The following is a 19,800-nucleotide window of genomic DNA, read 5'->3' as shown; positions in this document are numbered from 1 at the left end:
GATGGACAAAACCATGTGCACTGCAGGTGGGGCAGATGTAACATGTGCAGAGAGAATTAGATTTGGGTGAGTTATTTTGTTTCTGTGCAGGGAAAATACTGACTGCTTTATTTTTACACTGCAATATAGATCTCACTTTGAAGTAAAACCCCACCCAAATCTAATTCTCTCTGCACAAGTAACACCTGCCCCCCCTGCAGTGCACATGGTTTTGCCCATCTAAGAAGGATTTTGTCAGAAAGAATGAACCAAAATAAGGCCCAATGTGACGATGGTGGCTTATATCAACCACCAGGGGGGCACTCGGAGTCGGACGGCTAAGGCATCTTTCAATGGTCAGAGGGGAAGATCCCTGCTCTCTCAGCTATCTTTATCCCGGGGGTCCTCAATTGGGAGGCAGACTTTCTGAACAGTCAGACTCTGGATGCCAGCAAATGGGCCCTCCATCTGGAGGTGTTCAAGATGTTGGTACACCGTTGGGGCAGACACGATGTGGACTTGATGGCATCACACCACAACCACAAGGTCACCCTATATGGGTCCAGGTCTCGAGACCCGGGGGCTTGCATGGTAGATGTCCTGCCAGCCCCGTGGCCGTTTGCTCTGATGTATGCCTTTCCCCTGAAGGCGGAAGGGGGCACATTGATCCTGGTGGCTACACATTGGTCCAGATGGGTGTGGTACAGGGGTCCGACAGTCGGGATCCCGACAGTCATTAGCTCAACGTCGGGATCTCGACTGGCCGGACCCAGACAGCATGGTGAGCGCAACTAAGCCCCTTGCGGGCTCGCCACGCTGCGGGCACGGTGGCTCGCTAAGCTCGCCACCTATTCTATTCGCCCTCTATGGGGGTCGTGGACCCCACGAGGGAAATTAGCAGGTGGTCGTCGGTAACCCGGCTGTCGGTGTTTTGACAGTCGTGATCCCGACGTCTGGTAAATGCCTGTCGGGACCCCGTCCGGCACCTGGCCCAGATGGATCTGGTTCTCTGATCTGCTGGCGCTATCAGTAGTTCCTCCGATCTGTTACCTTTGACAAAGCTGTATCATAGACAGCGAAACTCAGGAGCGGAACTACTGGCTGTGCATACGGTGCAGTGCACCGGGGCCCAAGGAGTTCTTGGAGCCCGCTGCCATCTGAGCCACATCCTGCTGTTTTTGGGGTTCTAGTTTGTTTGTTTTTTTAACTTAAATTTCGTCGGCATGGATGAGAGTGTCCAGCACATTGGTGCCGCCTGTGGAGACCCCAGGACTGTGTCGGAAGCACGCGTTTAGGGGCAACAGACCGGGTGTCGGAGCACCCCATCCTAAGCACTCCTCGCCGACCCCAGCCTCCGTTGAGCGTGCATATAGAGATAATAGAATAGAAGTTATGAATGAACTTAGGAGTACATTTACTAAGGGTGCTCTACTGAAGATGGGATGTTTCCCATAGCAACCAATCAGAGTGTAATTATTTAATTAGAAGATAATTGATAGAATCTGATTTGTTGCTATGGGCAACATCCCATCTTCAATAGATGGGGGGAGGGCGGGGGTGAAAAGGAGATTGAGGTGATGTGGTGTAATGAACTATCAGAGATGTGGTATTAATTGGGGATAAGAGATCGACCATTAAAATGTGAAATTAAAGACGGTATAATAAATTGAAAATTAATCAATGATGTAGAAAAAATGAGAAAGTAAAATGACGCCATATTTATGTTAGCCGTAATCACTGCAGCACTCGGTATTGTCAGGTGGTCCCCATCCGGGTACTAGGCAAGCCTAACACTGTCAGCTTCCTAGATCAGACTGCAGATAGGGTAATGTGATGTACTGGTAAGAAAGGAATTATTTGTTGGGGTCAGGGGCGTAGCTACAATTTTGTGGGCCCCATAGCAACATTTTGAAAGGAAAAGAGGGAAAAGAAAGTGAAAAAGAGAGAAGCGATGGAGAGTGGGGTGGTCAGAAGAGAGAGAGTGCGCTTCATGGAAAAAGGGAGGAGCACTGGAGGGAGAAAAATAAAGGAGAGAATGGGGAAGGGGAGAGGAAAAGAGGAGTGTGGCTGGGGGAAGGCAGGAGGTGGAAAGAAAAAAAAAGAGGAAATGGCAGGGGAGCTTAGGGGAGAGTGGGATGGGGAGCAAGGGAGGGAGAAATAGTGAGGGTGCACAGGGAAGAGAGGGGGAGTATGGGAGAGAGAAAGAGAGGAGAAAGATCAAGGGAGAGAGAGAATTGTAGATGGAGGGAGGGAGAAAAAGAGGAGAGAGATCAAGGGATCACAGGGGAGAAAAAGAAGATTGAGGGAGCTCAGGGGTAAGACAGGAGTAGAGAGAAGGAGGAAGAGAGAGGGATGGTGACGGGGAGGACAGAAGGGGAAAAAAAGAGTGAGCAAGGGAGTGCAGGAGATAGAAAGGTGTAAAGAGAGGGGGGAGAGGACAGAAGGGAAAATGAACGGAGGGAGGTGGAGCACGGGAGGGAGAGAGAGCAAGGGAGCACAGGGGAGAAAAAGAGAAGATTGAGGGAGCGGATGGGAAAGAGAGAGGGATGGTGTGGGGGAGGAGCAAGGGAAAAAAATATCAAAGGCAAAAAGAGCAAGGGAGTGCAGGGAAGAGAGGGCAGAGGGGGAGCATGGGAGGGAGAAAAAGAGTGAGGGAGAGCAGAGGGGTAGCGCGGGATGGAGAAAAAGAGCAAAGGAACGCTGGGGAAAGAGATGGGGAGAGGGACGGGGCAAAGGGATGGGGTGGGGAAGGAAGGATGGGTACAAAAGAGGAGAGAGCGCAGAGGAGAGAGAGGGGAGGGGGAGCACAAGAGGGAGAAAAAAAGGGGACAGAGCAGGGGAACACAGGAGGAGAGGGAAAGAGAGGGGAGGGCGCAGGGGACAAAAGACAAGATAGGTCAAGGGAGGGGGTGGCTGGTGGTGGGGGGAAAGATGGGGGAGACAGGGAGGAGGGGGTGAGATAAGGAGAGGAGAGGAGAGCCAGGCTGAGACAGGAATCTTGAGCAATAATTCCTAGTTTTCCCTCCAGCAATCCACCCTCCCCCTCCACAGTAAGAGCTACGCACCTTCAGTGTCGGGTCTCCTCATCAGCGCCTCCCGAGGTGGTCCACACCCATGTTTGTCGCTGCAGCCTGCCATCAAGCCACCTTCTCTCTGCATACAGGCGGTGCCGCCGGCCCTACAGTCTTGCGCTTTACAGGCAGAACTACCGGACCACCTTCTCTCCACTTATAGGCGGCGCCACTGGGCCACCTTCTCTCCGCATATAGGCGGCACCACCAGGCCACCTTCTCTCCACTGTACAGACAACCCTTCTGGGCCTCCTGCTCTGTGCTGTATAGGCGGCGCCTCCGGGCCACCTTCTCTCCACTGTACAGACAACCCCTCTGGGCCTCCTGCACTGCACTTTACAGGCGGCGCCATCAGGCCACCTTTTCTCCACTGTACAGACAACCCATCTGGGCCTCCTGCTCTCTGCTTTACATGCTGCACCACCAGGCCAACACATCAAAAGGTTGACATGCATTTTTCACTTTTCTTTCTTCATGTCAACCTTTTTAATGTGTCCTCTTGCTTGTGTTGACCTTTTGTCAATTACAGCCTTCTTGACTGTCAATAGACACTGTAGATCTTATCACCCACATCCCATGGACAATATCATTTTTTACAGTCTTGTCGTTTTTTTTAACAGGGCCAACATTATAACAGTGGGGTTATATCCTTTCTTTCTCCCTTGGATTGGGATAATCCATGAGATGCCACCTCCTTGTATGATGCCTATTCCTACAGAGCCCTAGCTATTTTGTGTCGTACATTACCAGTGGCGGCTCCAGAGGTAGAGCTTCAGCACAGTTCAAAATTCAAATAGGGGAGCCACACCCACTGCTGGTTATTCCGTTTGGAATGGCAGTTGGTGGTAGAGGGTGTGGCTCCCCTATTTGAATTTTGAACTGTGCTGAAGTCCCTCCCCCGGAGCCGCTGCTGTACATTAAGCACGCCTTACTTTTACAGGTACAATAGGTTTACCACATGTGATGCTGCTCATGCTTTCCAGATTTGTCAGAGGCTACCATTATGTGAAATCTTCAATACGCTCTCCGCACACTTACTACCTGTAGAGAAATGTTCTATATACTGTTTTATAGAAGCTATCTTTCTCCTAATCATTGTAATTAGGTTGGCAGCTCATCTATGTGTCCAATATGCGGCAAGTTAGATACCCTATACCCTATACCATTGCTTATTTGTTTTTTTTAAAAGAGATTGGCTAGAATCTTCCCTCCACGTAATAAAAGACTGAACAGTTTTTTTTTTAAATTCAATGTGGGAAAGCTTTATTGATACTCTATGGGGGTTATTCTGGTTCACTCACAAAGGCAAATTCCTTCTCAAATGGACAAAACCATGTGCACTGCAGGTGGGGCAGATATAACAAGTGCAGAGAGAATAGATGTAAGAAAAAGGTTGGGAACTGCTGAATTACAGGATCTCCTTATATGTTGATGCTGTAATCAGGACAGTTGTGAGCATAGGCGTGCGCAGCCCATTTTCTTAGGGGATGCACCATTGGAGGGGCGTGTCCATCACCATCACCGCCTACTGGGCGTGACCATCACAGCTTACTGGGCATGTCCATCAATGCAAATTAAATAGAAGGTGACTTATTTATTTATGTATATGCAATTCAGAATAAATCACCCCCCCCCAAAAAAAATTTTTTTTTACACTACAATGCATAACACTTTGATGCCCATTACACATTACGCCTCACACCGTGATGCCCATTACACATTATGCCACACTGTGATGCCCATTACACATTATGCCACACACTGTGATGCCCATTACACATTATGCCACACACTGTGATGCCCATTACACATTATGCCACCCACTGTGATGCCCATTACAAACTATGCCACACACATAATGCCCATTACATATAATGACTCCAGTAATGACCCTTACACATAATTGCCCCAGTAGTGCCCCTTACAGATTTCACATATTAGTTCAGGAAAGGAGAGGGAAGAAGAGCGCTCACTGTCACGGCCCTGTGTGGTGTGCGCTCAGCTCCTGTGTTGCTGAGCAACTCATACCAGCGCTGACGGACATTTGAAATATGGAGCTGGCTCATGAGCCAATCAGAGTTTGCGGTCTGGCAGCCAATTGCTAACTCTGGCTGGCGATCCTTGAGCTCTGACAGGCTGGTAGACAGGTGCCATATTTCAAATGTTCGTCAGTGCCAGTGTGAGCAGATCAGCGGGCAAGGAGCTGAGCAGGCACCAGACAGGGCCATGGCGATGGACGGCGGAGGGTGGAGAGTAGCCAAATGCTGCTCCCTCCCAGGACCCAGTGTTCTAGGTTGTATTCTGCTCAGACTGTTGATTTATCAGGCACCTCCCTGTAGTTTTATTAGTACAGGTTGAGTATCCCGTATCCAAAGTGCTCGGGACCAGGAGAATTTTGGATAACGGATTATTCCGTATTTTGGAATATTTTAATATTTCAATGATGTATTTTGAAGTATCTTGCATTTATGCTGTATAAACACATAAAATACACACAAATATATTTTATTTGTTCAAAAAACAAGGTTTCAAAACAGGAAACAAAATTTGTGTACTATCTCAGATATTGAATTTGAATGCCAAGCAATCATTTTCTTGCACATATATATTGCCAGTTACATATCATGTCACCAGTAGTGATGTTAAAAATGTCCCCAGTGAGTTTTTAGCAAAAAAAAAAAAAATATGTCACTTTCTGGAATGTATGGTTTTCGGAATAATTTGGATAACGGATACTCGGATACGGGATACTCAACCTGTATTCAACAACCCCCTCCTTGTGGTTCTGTTACTAAAATATTGGGCACCCCACCCCTACCCCCTTTCTGTGGATAACTTAATGATTATGTTATATTATATGTTCTGATATTATTATATGCCGACTGAGGGGAGGAAGAACCCTGCCTGCACATCCCCCTGCGTGCAAACTGTAAACCGCGGTAGTTACACCCGTGGCGGCCGCAGCACTGGTCATCAGCCAGCCCGGACGAGCCGCATACTCGCTGCTGCTGCCAGGAGGTGTCTACAATTGTGCGGGCGGGGGGTGCCTGTCATTAGTAGGTGCCTGTGCACCCCTGGCACCCCCCGTGCGCACGCCTATGGTTGCGAGGTACAGTATGTAGGGCATACACACTAGATGATACGCACGAAAATATGCAAAATATAATTTTGTTGTTTTATGCGTACTCAGCTGTAGAATAGGGCTTAAAGCCCCTTGTCATTGCAATCTATTCCTCATGGCGAGTGCGGCGGAATCCTGTATGTGTATAATACAGGGTTGCTGACTTTTTAAATCTCCTCTCCGGGAGAAGCCCGGAGAGGAGACTTTCAGCAGGCGTTCGGGGGATCGGCCAATCCGGTTATTTAAACGCCGTGGTCAGGGGTGAGATAGCCGTTTCGACTACGGTCTTCGTCAGACCGTAGTCGAAACGCCTTGGGCGTGGCTTATTCCTGCTGATGGAGTGACGTCCTTTCTTCCACTTGGTGATCCTGGTCGTGTGTGGCGAGGTTCCGGTGTCTTGGTCTAAGATCCACTGGTCTGTGGCTGAGCGGCGGTACTCTGTACATCTCGGAGAGGTCCACGGTGACTGAGTTTCTACTAGGCTGGCAAGCATATCTATCTAAACTTTCAATGTACGTGAGCCTTACTGTGCAGTAAAATTGTCTTTAATTATATGCTCATGGTCGCGTCTCTTCACTTGGTTTTTTTGCAAGTGTACTACTTGGATCTTGGTATGATCCTTCTGGAAGAAGATTGCACACATTGACTGACATTGTGGACATATTCCATTGAGGACTTTTGCGCTGGGTATCCTTGTTTTTCGTAATACACTTTACTAATGTATTACCGTTTCCTGAGTGCCGTCTAAGCTGCATTTATCTAATATAAATAAATTTGTGGCGAAATTCTGGACTGTATCTGCCTATCGTGGGCATCTTCCTTACACGGAACCCCCTTGGTATCATCCTCTCATGATAATAGACCAAGAGGGAGATCCCGTGCATTAAGAAAACACTGTGAGCATGTTGTCGTCGTCCCCCCCACCCCTGTACTTCCGGCCCAAACCAGATTTTTTTTTTCCCTATGGTATATGGACTTGTATAATATCTTTTCTGGCACCTGGAGCAAGCTGCTATTATACTAAGGAGTACTGGCTGCCCCCTACCTCGCCCCCCACCCTCACCTTGGGACACTGGCGCCCATGGGTAGGACGCAGTAGAGTCCCAAATAATCGGGACAGTTGGGAGGTTGAATGTATTCAGCGATATGAAATGTAAAATAAAACTGTATTGAAAATGATTGAATAAAGGTGGCTTCATAAAATCCATTGGAATAATGAATACAAATGCTTACACAATATAGAATAGTTTGGATAGTGACTAGAAATTGGAGACAGGAAATTAAACTGATTAGCCAACAGCTGGATTGTTGTAAATGGATTGCGTGTTGTTAGTGCATACGGGCATTTGTCATTCACTTTTGAAACCCTTACTTCTCCTTTTCTGGGATGTACTTAAGAAGCTCCTGCCACAGAACCACACTGAGACAAGGACCTGGGAGAAGAAGTAGGTGCGATGTTGCTGCTTCTTGTTTTAAACTTTGTTCTTAAACTGTAGATTTTCTTATGGATTTTAAAGGAATTGTAACTCACAACTAATGTCTTACTGCAGATACCATGTCAATCGTCACCCAGCAGCCAGGATATGCCACGCAAGGAGTCACGGCTCCTACTGGAGAGTGGAGCTCCAACCTATGCGACTGCTTTGAGGACTGTGGAGTCTGTAAGTGAACATGTAATTGCTGCATTGTTTTATCGTTCGAGTCAGTCTAGTGTCTGTGGTCTATAAGTGTACTCATGATAAAGATCAGCGGTGGATTTTACCTATGGGCTGCAGGGCTACAGCCCCCAAGTAAAATCCGCCACCGCTTCAATGTCAGTGCAGCCAGATGTAGTCCATGAGACATGGGGTTTTTAACTTTTTTTTATGCGAATGTCGACACCATATCGGGCACTATTTTATTCTCCCACCACGCCCTAGTGCAGGGCTGGGCAACACCGGCCCTCCAGATGTTAATGAACTACACATCCCAGGATGCTTTGCATTAGTTTTGCTATGTGGCTATGCTGAAACTGATGCAAGGCATGCTGGGATGTGTAGTTCATCAACATCTGGAGGGCCGGTGTTGCCCAGCCCTGCCCTAGTGGATGGTAAGGCATGAAATACCGCCTGTTGGCACAAGTTGGCTAAAAAAAAAGTGAAAAACCACGGGGGGAATTTAATAGGATGAGAGATTCAAAAAGTGAGAGATTTGGTAAGAACTCTCCAGATTTTTTTTAAAGAGGCAACAATTTACACTTCAAAACCAGTTTGATTTTGAAGTGTTAATGATTGCCGCTTTAAAAAAAAACCTGGAGAGTTCTTACCAAATCTCTCACTTTTTGAATCTCTCATCCTATTAAATTTCACCTCCCATGTCGACTTTTTCACTGTCGACCTAGCCCATGTCGACCTAATGTTAGCGTCGACCTTCCCATGTGACGACCTTGGCTCATGTCGACCTTCAGTGGTCGACCCAATAAATTTCAGCCTTAGTGCTGTCCACCTAAAGACCATATACCGTGAGACTGCACTGGCTGCATCGGCTTCACTGTGTCTGGCAGTGAATTCCTATTGGAAGTCCTAAATGCCAGTCACCCGCCATTGTTAGGGTTTTCCTTCCTCCAGGACTGCCAGTCCAGGCTGCGATAAGCAGAAAGCTGGGATCCTGTAGGAAGTCATTCCCTGCCTTGCCGTGCAGCCCAATCCAACTTCTACGGGCTACAGTCGCTGCAGTCCTAAAAGCCGAGTGTGTGCGCATGAGCAGTCTCACAGCGGTGAGTGACTGCATATGCGTAGGAACCGGCACCTGCTGCATAGATTGCACATGTCCCGGGACCCTGGGGCCATCTCATCTATGGGGGTGGAGGGGAGGGAAGTGGCCACCCCCTGGCTAAGGTAGACAAGGAGCTACACAAGGTTTAGAAAAATTGGATTAGATTTACCAAAGTTTAGAGAGACATAAAAGGGTCTATGTACTAAGCCTTGGAGAGATACATTAGACAGAGTACCAACCAGCTCCCAATTGTCATTTTTCAAACACAGTCTGTAACATGGCAGTTAGGAGCTTTATCTTCATCCACTTTATCTTCTCTAAGGCTAAAGCTAAGTACAAATCATAGAAACATAGAATGTGACAGCAGATAAGAACCACTTGGCCCATCTAGTCTGCCCCTTTTTTAACCATATTGTTACCTCAAACCCCATTTAAACCTTATTTTCTGTGTAAGGATATCCTTATGTCTACCCCGTTCATGTTTAAATTGTTCCACTGTCTCAGCCGCCTGCTACCACCTCTGATGGGAGGCTGTTCCACTTGACCACTACCCTTTCTGTGAAGTTATCCCAGATTATCCCTGTACCTCCCCACAATGTCAGTGCATGTCTGCTCTAATGCTTCCCTTCCTAAAGAATGTGTTCCTCCTGGAACTTAGTAAAACCCTTGGTATATATGAAAGTTTCTATCATGCTCCCCCCCCCCCCCCTTTCTGCTCCAAACGATACATATTGAGATTTGTTTTTCTGAGTAAGTTTTGTGATGTAGGCCATACACCATACTAGTTTTGTGATGTAGGCCATACACCATACTAGTTTTGTGATGTAGGCCATACACCATACTAGTTGCCCTTCTCTGTATCTTCTCCAATGTGTTTCTATCCTTCTGGAGATATGGCCTCCAGTGGTTCTCAACCTCGGTCTTCAAGTATCCCCAACAGTTCACGTTTTCCAGGTCACCCGGCAGGTGCACAGGCGCACTCATTACTCATTGACACATTTTAAAAGATCCACAGGTGGAGCTACACATTCTGTGGGGAGACCTGCACTGTTGGGGGTATTTGAGACACTGATCTAGATGAGGACGTACCAAGGACCTATACAGTGGCATTATTACTTCCTTCTTTCTACTGCTGATACCTCTCCCTATGCAACCAAGCATCTGACTTGCCTTCCTCATTGCTTTGTTACATTGCTTACCTGCCTATAGGTCACCTAAAATAGTGACTCCTAGATCCCTGTCTTCCTCAGTAGTTTCCATTATAGTGCCATTTATACTGTATTTAAGGCCCTCATACACTGTGGGATTTGGGCCAGATTTCACCCGATTCGGATGGATAGGATAGTGAAATCGGCCCAAATCGTATGTGCAGACATGCCATCCGACCCGATGCGCGCTCCCATGCACATCGGGTCGGGGTCGGGAGGTCGGACGGGCTGCACATAAGATTTGGTAAATCTTATGTGCAGCCTGGAGGCAGGCAGGGGACGCGGCGTATGTGAAGCAGGGAGCTGAGCGGTGCGGGCTGATGCAAGGAGCCGGGCAGGAGAGGCCGTGGATGCACTGACCTGGGTGGTGTTCGCCGCAAGCAGGGAGCCGGGCAGGGGAGGCAATGGTCCGGGCAGTGAACGCAGCGATGGGTTCCAGAGACCCTGTAGCATGGGGGAAGCCGGACAGCAGCGGGCGCCCTGCTCAGCTCCCGGCTCCCTCACCTGCAGCTCCCCGAGGACCTGCATGTGATAAATCGCATGAGATTTATCACATGCAAGACTTGGCACATCGAGTGCCAAATCGTGTGTGACCCCCCCCCCCCCAGACAACGAAGGATATCGCCAAGGACACTAGGCGATATGCACAATAATATTATCAATGTAGTTATCATTAAGATTTATCGATTTATCGTCTAGAGTGCTAGGAGCTATATTGAGACGATGGTGATAAATACAATGCTCCAATGTTCAGGGTTCTCTCATACCCAACAAGTTTTATCATTCACAAGGAGTTCTATCAGTCGTTGATAAATGAGCCCATAGCATGTAACAAAGTCGTGAAATGTACAATAAAAGGCATTTTTGTTATTACAGGTCTTTTGGGATTTTTTTGCCCAACATGCCTCGGGTGCTATGTGGCTGATAAATATGGAGAACCCTGCATGTTACCCTGCATTCCAGGTACAATGACTGCAATGCGCACCCACATGCGTCTCACCTATGGCATCAGAGTAAGTACTCATCCAGCTTTCCTTTATAGGGTATGTGACAAACTGTTATCTGTGACAGCAATCTCAGTTGTAATAGTAGATTACACTGCACTGGGAAGGTGAGTTATTGGGATGGTGAGGTATTGGGATGGTGAGATTTTGGGATGGTGAGATTTTGGGATGGTGAGATATTGGGATGGTAAGATATTGGGAAGGTGAGATATTAGGAAGGAAAGGTATTGGGATGGTGAGATAAGGGGATGTGAGATATTGTGATGGTGAGATAATGGGATGGTGAGATATTTGGATGGTGAGATATTTGGATGGTGAGGTATTGGGAAGGTGAGTTATTGGGACGGTGAGTTATTGGAACGGTGAGATATTGGGACGGTGACATAGAGTGATGGTGAGGTATTGGAAAGGTGAGTTATTGGGAAGGTGAGTTATTGGGACGGTGAGATATTGGGACGGTGAGATAATGGGACGGTGAGATAATGGGACGGTGAGATAGAGGGATGGTGAGTTATTGGGAAGGTGAGATATTGGGATGGTGAGTTATTGGTAAGGTGAGATATTGGAACAGTGAGATGGTGAGATATTGGCACGATGAGATATTGGGATGGTGAGATATTGGCATGGTGAGATATTGGGACGGTGAGATATTGGGATGGTGAGCTATTGGGACGGTGAGATATTGGGATGGTGAGTTATTGCCACCTGGAAACCATTTTTTTTTTAAGAAAGAGATTTTAGAGATTGGCTTTTATTTCCGAAGGGGAGAGAAATCATCTGATGGTCGGCCAGGCGGCGATAAGTCGCTCGCTAAGCAGCGAACGACCGCAGCTTAGCGAGCAGAACCGAATATAGTGGGATGGTGAGTTATTGGGAAGGTGAGATATTGGGATGGTGAGTTATTGGTAAGGTGAGATATTGGAACAGTGAGATAGTAAGATAGTGAGATATTGGGATGATGAGATATTTGGATGGTGAGATACTGGGACAGTGAGATATTGGGAAGTTGAAATATTAGGATGGTGAGATACTGGGACGGTGAGATACTGGGACGGTGAGATATTGGGATGGTGAGATATTGGGAAGGTGAGATATATGGAAGGTGAGATATTGGGAAGGAGAGATATTGGGACGGTGAGATATTGGGACGGTGAGATATTGGGACGGTGAGATTAGGGCCAGGGTTCAGGAGCCGGGCATACCTCACCTGTGGGCCCTGACTCAGACTCCGTTCCAGCCATTGGACAGGCCGCCCGCCCATCCACCAAACCGCCCCCCCCGCCCATCCTGTAACACAGTAGCCAATAGCCGGCATTGACTGTGTACAGGCTGCAGGCAAGTAAGGCGGGGATTTCTTTGTCAGGGAGTCTGACATGCCACTGTCATGGCCGCCTCCCGTGCTTAGCCAGCGCTCGGGCAATGGCAGCAGTGGCACAGTCAATCACAGTCAGATTTTGATTGATTGTCAGTGCGCTGGGCGGGTACCGGCACCCGGCACCCACACAGACCCCACTGCTGTGTGCTCCCCCAAGCGGCAGCGGGGGCTGACTTACACAAGTAACACCACTGCCCACACCCTGTACTGTCATGTTGACTGATACATCTATTACCGTTTCACATCGGATCAAATATGGTTTGAGGTAACATGTTTAAAAAAGGGGCAGACTAGATGGGCCAAGTGGTTCTTATCTGCCGTCAAATTCTATGTTTCTATGTTTCTATGTTTCTAAGCACTGCCTCCTCCATCAGTGTGAATGGGAACCGGGTTGCTAAACCCGGTTATCCTGTTCACAATGCACTGCAACATGTCAACGAACTGGTAAGAACCCTGCTTTTTTTTACCGGTTCGTAATGCCGGGTTGCTGGACCTGGTAAGCCCTTTCAGATCGCACCTATTATATATTATATGTAATATATTTGATTATTAATGTGTGAAATTCTGAATAAGTTAAATAGGGGTTACACAGAATTGTGATGCAATACTTTAACTGTAACAGCTTTCAATAAATAGTTCAATGCAATGTAACAACGGTCAGGACCTTGTTACATTGCAGAGAACATCCTGTTATTACATAGGCACGTCCGCACCTCCGCACAGTGTGAGAATTGTGTAAAAGTGGACAATAATTCTGTCGCAATTGGTCGAATGTGTTTAGATTCTGAGTAAACCTTACTATATTTTATGAAAGAAATTGAAAGTTTAATTCAATATAATTCTGTTACCCAATAATGAAAAATGTTTTCAGAGGTTTAGTGATATATTTACTAAGATGGAAGTTCTATTGAAGATGGGATGTTGTCCATAACAACCAAACAGATTCTAACAAGAAATAATATATTGAGGTTACTAAAGGTCCACACACACTGGGCAATTATCCCCAGCGTGTATAGACAATGATGTTCGCTATCATCGCTGGAGGGAAAGCCGCTAGGTGCATACACACTGAGCGGCTTTCCCCCTGCCCCGCACGGTAAGCGGGGTGGGGGGGTGGGGGCGGGGGGCTTTGCAATAGCGGAGCGCTATTACCAGCACATGAGCGGCTTTCCCTGCGATGATGAAGGAGCGCGGAGCAGCTCACCGCTCATCCACCGGGCCATACACACTGGGCGGCTTTGAGCTGAAAGCAGCTCAAACCTGCTAGTTTGAGCGGCTTTCAGCTCTAAGTCGCCCAGTGTGTATGGGCAGAGACGTAGCTACCGTAAGGCTGCCACCGCGGCTGCTTGGGGGAGCAAGCGCCAGCGGGGTGCCCCCGGTGCCCGGGCACTCTGGTCAGACCCCCCCTTACCCCTCCGCATGCCGCCGGCACCGCTGATAGCCTCCGGGCTCCGTCTCCTGCAGTAATGAAAAATGACACGACAAAATGGCTGCCCCCTAATAGCAGACAGTTTTTAAGGATGCTAGAGGAAGCCGCCGCCTCCTCTAACATCCCTAAAAAAACTGTCTGCTGTACGGGAGCAGCCATTTTGTCGTGTCATTTTTCATTACTGCAGGAGACGGAGCCCGGAGGCTATCTGCGGTGCCGGACTGAATGCGGGGCCGGCGGCGGCGGCATGCGGAGGGGTAAGGTAATTTTTTGGCGGGGGGGCGCCACAATATTAGTTACGCCTCTGTGTATGGGCCTTAACTCTGAGATACAAGTAATTAGTTGTCCAGTGTTTTTTTTAGCTCTATTGTATTATTATAATATTGTTTATTTTTATTGTGTTTATTTTAATGTGAATTTGCTGTGGGCGACGCTGGCCTTTTCAGCGGATATTTTGCAAATCTCTCACAGCAACGTTGCCACTCAAAGAGTTAAAATGTTGCCATAACATTCCTTGATGGCTACAATGTCCGCACTTACCTAAACAGACAAAAAATGTATTCAATGTTAACTTGGTAAAACACTAAAAATGAATCCTTTTGTATTTTCAGGGTACAATATGCAATGATGGACTCTTGATGTGTTTCTGTGGATGTTTTGAGTTGTGTAGGATGGCTCGGGAAATAAAACGCCACCGCGTACACCACGTATAAGCTGCAAGGTAGGTCCTACAAGAACATAGAACACCAGTTGGTGGAGTATAACTTGTGTGTTTTGCACTGGAATGCTCTGAGACAGAGTATAGGCATTTCTCCTCTTATGACTAAGGGCGGGATGTATTAATATACATTGCTGCCCTTTGCCGCCCAGCTGCCGCGATGCCACATATGTGGCTGGCATCGCGGTGCGGTGAGGGAGGCCCCCCGCGATACCTGTACTGTGGTCTCCGTCACCTCCCAGCTGCATACTGCTCCCTTCACACCGGGACAGCTCAGCGTGGCTGTCCCCGGCTCCTCCTCCTCCCCCTGCTGCCGGAAGGAAGTTCGGCTGCGTTGCTAGGGGGAGGAGGGGTTTACCTTCCGGGGTCCAGGAGAACCTTTCAGGAAGGTAAGCCGGAGGGAGGGGGAGAGGGGGGTCGGCAAGGCGGCGGGGTTGCGGCGGAGGCGGCGGGCAGCGAATAGAAGCCCATAGACTTCTATAGGGTATCGTCACCCAAAGGTGGCGATACCCTGCCCGGCGGTATCGGTGCGGCCGGGTTTTAGTAAATAGGAAAATGCGGCAAAACAGGGGTTTTACCACATTTTCTGCTTAATACATCCCGCCCTAAGTGGCTGTAATGGGGTTCTCATGTAGGAGAGGTCAGTGAGCACATCTCAATGGAACTACTGGGCCATCTTAGCAGCATTGAAGACCCAGAGCAAAGCAATGCACTAGGGTAGTGTTTTTCAACCACTGTGCCTTGGTACACTAGTGTGCCTTGAGCTGTTCACAACTGTGCCCCCAGATCTAGAGATGCCCAAACCAGTTTACAGCCACCACCAGTTCAACTGTTATTTACTGGTCTCTTCTTTTCATGTAAAGGGCCAACGTATTTTTTTTTGTTACCTGTGGGGAACAGTGTGATTGAATTTCATATGGGGGCCAATAGGTTAGTTTTTTTCCTGTGGGGGCCAATATATTTTGCCCTGTGGGGATCTCATGGTGTGCCTTGGCAATTTTAAAATCTTATTTAGTGTGCCGCAAGGTAAAAAGTTTGAAAATCACTGTGCTAGGGCCCCTACCCTTTGGGTTCAGTTTGACTCGCCAACGATCAGGATCCTGACGGCCAGTATACCAACACATCGGAATCAGACAGGGGGAGCACAAAAAAAGCCCCTTGCAGGCTTGGTGCACCCGCCACGCTGTGGATTGGTAGAAAAGCCCCTGTTGGTCGGGATTGCAACTGTTGAGCAATTGAACAGTCAGGATCAGGGCCGGCGCCACCACTAGGCAAGTCTAGGCATTTGCCTAGGGCGCCGGCCACTGGAGGGCGGCATTTCGCCCCCCATGCCACGGGCTACCTGTTGTGCCGTCTGGGGAGGAAGGGGTGTCTATTCCGGGATCTGACAGGAGCCTGCGCGGGTACCTGTCCTGCGACGCTTTGTGTATAAACCTGGCGGCGGGGGTCCCTGCAGTGAATAATAAATAACTAGCTCTATCCGGCGGCGCGGGAAGCGCTTCTATTTTGAAAACACTGGGCGCACGCTGATTCAGCCAATCAGCGTGCGGCAAGTGTTTTCAAAACAGATGCGCTTCCCGCCCGACCGCCGGATAGAGCTAGTTATTTATTATTCACTGCAGGGACCCCCGCCGCCGCCAGGTTTATACACAAAGCATCGCAGGACAGGTACCCGCGCAGGCTCCTGTCAGATCCCGGAATAGACACCCCTTCCTCCCCAGAAGGCGCAACAGGTACCCCCCCCCCACACACACACCATGGCACTGGGGCGCCCCCACCCCGACTCGCCTGGGGCGCTCCGGTGCCTTGCACCGGCCCTGGTCAGGATTTCGGCATAGGCATTGTGACCGCTGGGATCCCGACTGTCTGGGAATCATCGGCACCCCCACCTATTAATGGAAATACTAAAAATGAATCACTTCCTTCTTCTGCACCATTACTACCCATGCTTCATTCCATACAGTAAATGGCTGTCAGCACTCTGATTGGATAGCTCAAATCAAACAACCAATAGGTTCACTGCTATTTGCTGATTTGCTACTGGCTGGAGGTAGGTAGAGAACGCTGCACTATAATTGGGGTATAACTACAGCCATCCTCCAATCAGCAAGCAGACAGCTATTCAGTGTCTTACTGCAGCATGTCTGATTGGGTGTAATTCACCATGAGAGCACCCAGGCAGCATTCACTACCTGCTTCACTGTAAGCACCAGCCTGGAAAGCAGATGTCCCCTGGTTTTGCACAGGTAATGATGACAAAAAGTCTGCACAGGTAATGATGGCAAATGACAAACCAAGCAAAGTGCAGGAATAAGTCCAACACAAGACGCTACAACTCTGCGAACTGGGAGGAGCAATATGGCTCAGGTGAGCTGGAGAGAGAGGAGGCTGGACATGAGTCTCCTCCTCTCAACACGCCCCTGTCCAAGGGTTTGGCTAGTCATGCGGAAGCACATCCTTCCAGCCAGACCAACCCAAATAAATGTAACCCACTCAGAGTAGGACACAATTCTTTCTCTTAGTTTTTCTTTTATAATGGAAAATGCACCCATTTTATCCGCTGTCCATGGAGAAATGCCTCCTATCGATGAGTCCCTGTCCGTATAAGAGATTGACTACACATAGATGATCTTCCCACTGTAACAAGCAAACAGCTCCCATTTTCCAGGTCACTTAGCAAGTGCACTCATTACTCACTGACACATTTTGAAAAAAAGATCCACAGGTGGAGCTCAATATTGCAATTGCGATTCTGTGAGCAGTCCTAGAAAGCATGCCCTGTCATAAGGACCAAGTATGCTAACCTTTGTCTTTGTGTATTTATTGGCCTGTTTTTAGATACATTTTAAATGATAGTCGCCTCATTTTATGTGTTTTTATTTTAGGATCCAGATACAGCAGGTGACCGCAAGAAAAAGTAACATAATTGTAAAATTGATAAATCTGTGATATTACTATATGAAATGATTTGTGTTTATTAACAGTATAACAAAAATATGATTATATTTCTCATATAAAATTTTGGCAAACTGTTACAACTGACTAGTCTGCTTGTATTCCTTTGTCTTATTTTCTCTTAGTTTATAAATTGACAAATTGTATAACTAATACCAAGTTGAATTATCCAACTTTTGTAAAAATATATATAACTAAAACTATTGGCACTTCTGTGTTTTTTCTGTATTCTCAACCATAAAAAAAAAAAAAGATTTCTAACCAATTTATTAACATAATTTTCTTCTAAAATAATGTGAAATGGGGTGTTTTCACCTAAATGTATTAAAGGGCTTTTGGAGCTGTTTTTGTGAAAAACTGCCCTTTTATTTTTTTATTTTTTGCAAGCAGATCACATTTCCTATACTTGGGAAATGTAATCTGGGCAAGTGTACAAACAAACAAAAAAACATCAACAGTGAGCCCTGTGATAATAACGTCAGCTCAGCTGGCATTATTATCACAGCGCTCATATGTGAATCCTGCAGAGGGGTAACTTTGTGAGGCAATGGAGTCATCTGCTACCGGGCTCTTGCTCCCAAGGGGGCACCTCTCCTCTCCTGCAAGTTTGAATGAGTTCATTGAAAGCAATCAATATTGCTTCTGTGGCTGACTCCCCCTTCTTGAAGGACTATAGATGTCACACTTTCTTTGTTTTAAACATAATATACATAACATACATAAATAAATACACACATGCATATATTTATATTTGGTGCGGTGTGTGTGGGGAGGGATGCCAATATTTATCTTGCCCCTGGGCAACTGGGACAAACTTACGCCACTGGAAGCCTGGATTCTGCTCAGCTTCGCAGAAAAAGCAGTGCAAGGACAGGGCCTGGTGATCGGTGCTCCGGTGAGACAGAGGGACTGGGAGCATGGCAGCAACTCATAGAGCACTGACCATGCACCCATAGTGATCAAAGCAGTGGACGTGGCTTATGATCTTGGGCACTCCCCCGATACCACACCCTGTTTTCCAGTGCCACTCCCCATTTCAAGAAGACCAGCGGGAGTTCAGTCTTGCTTGCTAATAATGTTGGAAGGTTAGGTTTAGCTCAAAACAGGAGTTTGTGGTAAGCAACAATATCACTATACTGTAGGTGTCAGACTAGGAACAAGACAATTTTCTGCAGTTTCAGCCACGTTTAGCAATACTAGATCCTTGTGATCAGACCAGTTTTGGGAAGCTTCAGTTAACTTAAGCAGGTTTCAGTTTTACTCAAAAGCACGGATGCAGTACGGATGGTGTAATGGTTAGCATTACTGCCTCACAGTGCTGAGTTCATGGGTTCAAATCCCACCATGGCTCTAACTGTGCAGAGTTTGTATATTCTCCCCGTGCTTCTGTGGGTTTCCTCTGCGCACTCCGGTTTCTCCCACAATAAAAATATAAAAATATAATGGTAGGCTAATTGGCTCCAAACAAAATTAACCCTAGAGTGTCTGTGTGCGCGTGTACATGTGGTAGGGAATATAGATAGTAAGCTTCACTGGGGCAGGGACTGATGTGAATGTTCAAATATTGTCTGTAAAGCGCTACGGAATATGTGTGTGCTATATAAGAAACGGTTAATGAATAATAATAAATAATAAAAGCACAATTATAGAAGAGCATAGAAGTTGCTTTGGGTGTGACGTAAAGGACAGAATTATTAGACTAGCTACCGGTGAACTCTGCGGCGCCGCCGCACCCCCTCACTGACTCTCTTCCAACCTGACTGACTCTTCCACCCCCCCACGCTGGCTCCCCCCGCAGGAAGATGGCGCCACAAATGGCTGCCTAGGAACTGTGCACTCAGCCATATTTAACCGTGTGATAACTGTACTCTCCGCTATAATTGTACTGTCCCTGCTTATATTGTTACCTACCTGGCTGCTGCAACGACCAGTGGCACCGCTGATTGCTGCCTAGGCACTGTGCAGCTCGGCGGGCATGTGTCCCACGCATGCAATGTCTTAATGTAATGTATATAATCCCCCCCTTCATCCCTGCTTTATGCTGCACTGTAATCCACAAAAAATTGATATACTTAAAGTTTGGACCACTGGGGTTCCCTGACAACCGCGTTTGAAAACGCGGTTGTCAGGGAACCCCAGTGGTCCAAACTTTAAGTATATCATGCATGGCCACGGGGGACTTACTT

At 47.5% G+C, this 19,800-nt stretch overlaps 1 long non-coding RNA gene across 2 annotated transcripts; it reads left to right on the top strand.

The window, feature by feature from the left end:
• Window positions 1-7,495: 7,495 nt before the first annotated feature.
• On the top strand, window positions 7,496-17,697 carry LOC146032221 (uncharacterized). 2 transcript variants are annotated; one of them, XR_014457676.1, is made up of 5 exons: window positions 7,496-7,616; window positions 7,722-7,832; window positions 11,010-11,146; window positions 14,553-14,662; window positions 17,545-17,697. It is a non-coding gene; the product is annotated as an uncharacterized LOC146032221 (long non-coding RNA). The 2 variants fall into 2 exon arrangements; XR_014457670.1 differs by having other exon boundaries at window positions 7,537-7,620.
• The last annotated feature ends 2,103 nt before the right edge of the window (window positions 17,698-19,800 follow it).

This window comes from Crinia signifera, chromosome 1 (genome assembly GCF_055691185.1).
Source record: "Crinia signifera chromosome 1, ASM5569118v1, whole genome shotgun sequence".
Taxonomy (NCBI): Eukaryota; Metazoa; Chordata; class Amphibia; order Anura; family Myobatrachidae; genus Crinia; species Crinia signifera.
The sequence above is the reverse complement of the archived record's forward strand: the minus strand, read 5'-3'. Positions and strand labels throughout refer to the sequence as shown.